General features: G+C 39.2%; 1 long non-coding RNA gene across 1 annotated transcript; it reads left to right on the top strand.

Moving 5' to 3' along the window:
- Nucleotides 1-264: 264 nt before the first annotated feature.
- On the top strand, nucleotides 265-1,998 carry LOC112846067 (uncharacterized). The gene is made up of 2 exons (XR_003218879.1): nucleotides 265-429; nucleotides 1,719-1,998. It is a non-coding gene; the product is annotated as an uncharacterized LOC112846067 (long non-coding RNA).
- The last annotated feature ends 1,906 nt before the right edge of the window (nucleotides 1,999-3,904 follow it).

The following is a 3,904-nucleotide window of genomic DNA, read 5'->3' as shown; positions in this document are numbered from 1 at the left end:
GCAGTCTGCTTTGCGTTGGCTAACAGTGGAGTGTTGCAGTGTTGCAATAAGATGTTTGCTTCATGCGCTGTGGGGAAAGTGTGGCAGTTTGCAGTAAAAGAGCACGGCGGTTTTGTGGATGTCACCTTTGTTTTTCACATAAACACCTCATGCTTCTATCAGGTCACTCATTGGCTCACAGCAGAAGTGTGAAGAGGAGAAAAGATGTGAAAACCCCTTTGGAGTTTAAAAAATACTCATCACTATTCTTCATGATGCAACATAACAAATAAAGTGTTTTGTAGTAGCTGTGGTGCTGCAGTTGTTGTACCTGCAGTAATTTAAATGTGTTTTATTTTACAGAGAGCGACAGCATGGCGGTCTACTCCTCAGTGAAAACTAAAGATCTTAGTTATGAACAAGTAGCCATCAACCCAAAGAGGACCAGAGGTACAGCTGCTCTTTATCTCTCACTTTAAACAGAGCAAAGCTACCAGTGTCATGCTAAGCTAAGCTAACCATGTTCTCACTCAAGCTCAGGATATCAACCTTCGCATCTTGAAAGACGCAGGAACCAAACAACTTCCTCCTCCTCCTCTTAGTGTGATGCATAAGCATACTACACTGATAACGAGTTTTCAAATGACTAAACTAGCATGTTTTTAGACAGAAGACGAACCAATCAGCTCAAGGCCCAACGTAAGATAAAGAAGGAGTTTTCTTTGTTGAGAACGAGTTTCAATTTCGAGTGCTGAGCCAATTTGAGCCAAATTTAAGAAAACTGACAAAATAAATGCCAAAATCTGGTCAAAATCAACCCACACAACAAGGAAATATCTCAGTAGTCACATTTTAGTGAAGGGCAGGTGTTAATGTGTGATTTGGCAGGTGGGGAAACCTTAAGATTGGCTGTAGTGGCGCAGCATGGGGAAAAGAGTTACTTAAAAGTAAATCACATAGTAATGTATCATGTGGTAGACTTTACTGTGGGTACAGGCTGTGACTGATATTCACTGATCTTTGTGAACTGAGCCAGCTGATTTAAACACGTAAAAGCAGATGTTTCATGAGCTTTCATGAATTTTAAACCCCTGATAATAGATACTAGCTAATTTAAAAGGTAGAATTTACTGAGTGAACATCATCACCTTGAATTTAGATCGATGCCCACTGCCTTTGCTGCAACCTACATGAACACCACAGCCTGCTGTGTACAGTGCAGCATAGAGTATATATGGATACTTAAGTCTGTTTTGCAGGATATTTCGTGAAAAACATAAATCAACAACACACTTAGTTACCAGTGGACCATCCTGGTACATTGTAGACAACATGTAGCCTCAGCTTTTAGTGTCAAACCGCTAATTTTGTCACCACAGTAAGACTAAATAGGGAAGTTGATCATTTGATGCTTAAAGTTTGTTTCAGTCGATAAAAAAGTTAAATCAGGGTAAAACAGTAAAAAAAAAAAAAAAAAAAAAAACCCACAGCAATGCCTCATGATGGTGGTGTGGAAACTATTTCGGTGTTTCATGTGAGGATTACACAGTTTCCTCTGAAAATCTTGCTGAGTTGCAAACAGGCGGCAGACTCTGGAGCTGGTTCCTGTTTTTAAGCGTCGCTGCTCGTCCTGTCTGATAAAATCTATCAGTTTAAATTTAAATGTCATTCAGTGAAGCTGATGAGCTCATTACTGATTATTAATCATGTTTCCTGTTGTTTCAACTGTTTGTGTTCAGACTTTAAACCAGAGTCAGACGTCGTCTATTCCTCACTGAAGTAGTCCACCAGTCCAACCACTGATGTCCAACTGGTGGTCTCTAACTGGTCCCCCAGCACCTCAGACCAGAGGACATCCACATGTTACAGATTTTATTAAATATATTTTATGTCTTAATCTGCTGTTGTTGGACCCGTGATTCATAATTTGCATTTTGATGCAAAATCATCAATGTGAAATATTTATATAAATAATGTAAAATAAGGATATTTCTATGTAATATTAAAAACTTCCAGATGTTTTGTGGTATTTATTTACATTTGCCCTGCTCCTGTTCCCACGCAGCGTGGGGTCGGGGGTATCTCTGTGGGATTGATGAAATTTTGCTCTCTCATGCTCCTCGTGTGGTTCTGTGGGTTTCAAACATGGGGGAGATGGAAAACTTGATTTGCTCCACTTTTGTTGTGGCTTACCAATACATGCCTGGCTTCAGTGCAGAAAACAAAACAAAAAGATGTATATTAAACCACAGCCACAGACTCAAAGCAGCAGGCACTGCAAACTGCACAGAGCAGCGTCAGCATGCTTGATGGAGGAAGAGGTTTACTGCTGTAGGCAACCAGAAACCAACTGCACAGCAGCTTGGAAACACTTACATTTAAATCAATGTGGTTTCTGGCAGCAGTTTCTCTCAAACATGAATATATTTTGGGGTCAACAATATAACAAACCTGAATAGTTCGTTTTCATTATAGTCGGTATTTTACAGTTATGTAGAGAATGAAAGAAGAAGAACACCCTGTGCTGTCAGTGTGTGAACCGTGTTTGATGGTTAATTATTTATCATTATTGTCACACTCAGTATTTTAGGATAAAACATGAAACTGAAACATTTTGGTGTCTAATAAAATACACACTTATGACCACGTGACTCTGACTGGCTCCTGAACAAGCACAGAGCTCAAACAGGTAAACCTCTCAGTAAAGCTGAAAAGCAAAGGCAAATTTAAAGTCTGCTGCCCTCTACTGGTTAAACCGGGTGTTACAACAGAGCGGTTGCTTTAAAAATGACAGCACTTTAACCTCTACTAGAAGATGTCACATTCTGAATCAGTTATCTTATACTTTCAAATTAGGTACAACACATAGATAGAAAAAATCAATGACAGTAAAAGGATCATCAGTGTGTGGATAACAAATTTCCCACGTGTGGGACTAGTAAAGGTTTATCTAATCTAATCTAATCAGGAGGTTAGAGTCACTAACAGGTGAGATTTTACTGTTTATCTCACCTGGTCTTGGAATAACTGGGAGTTGCTGGAATAAAGCCTGTCTGTCCCTGATCAGCCTGCTGCACACCGTTCTTTTGAGTTTTCTTTATAATAGAGTAGAATCGGCACATTTTTTCACCATCTGAGTGTACAATGTAAATAGATCTAAATCTAAAGATATGAAAAGGATCACAGATATGTACACATCCAGGTCACATCCAATTGGAGACTCAGGGTTGTCTTGAGTTGATGTAGCATCTTGTTGCTATGTCATCTTAAATTGGTCATGTGATTGGTTTACCATGGCTACTATATTCCTCAGCCAATCCCCAACACTCATGTGCACTCGCGTTACTTTTAACGCCGTTATTCCCATCACTGTCCGTAACTATAAACGCAGTAAAAGTGTTTGTCTCTTAGTGAAAATGAGAGCAGCCCAGCGAGACACTAGGGAGCTAACAAAGCTGCTGGATATACAAAACATGAGGTAAATTATAGACTGTATATAAAAGAAGGATGTCATCGATGTGATATCAGCTTAATATTTGCATGATGGTAACTTTCATGTTTTTTTTTCCCTTATAGACAGAATTGACCATTTTTGAACGAGCTAATGAAGTGATGAAGTTATCAACTAATTCTGGTGACCAGGCTGCATCCATTAAAAATAATTATGAATAGAAGATTTAAAAGTAAATTATGGCAGCATGGTTTTTACCAAAACATCATTAAAATCCAAAAACAAACTAAAGTAATGAAACTTCCTTGTGTTCTAATCAGTAACTGTGGACACACAACTCTTCAATCATCCATCAGGGGGTGCTGCAGCACCTTCAGTGCCTCCTGCTTCCCTGACCTTGTGACGTTTCAGTGTAAAAATGACCGCAACATGCACAAAAGCAGGATGCAGATGAGAAGGATGAGGGGGGAAATG

Source organism: Oreochromis niloticus, linkage group LG3, assembly GCF_001858045.2.
Source record: "Oreochromis niloticus isolate F11D_XX linkage group LG3, O_niloticus_UMD_NMBU, whole genome shotgun sequence".
NCBI classification, from domain to species: Eukaryota; Metazoa; Chordata; class Actinopteri; order Cichliformes; family Cichlidae; genus Oreochromis; species Oreochromis niloticus.
This window is presented reverse-complemented; position numbering and strand designations above follow the sequence as displayed.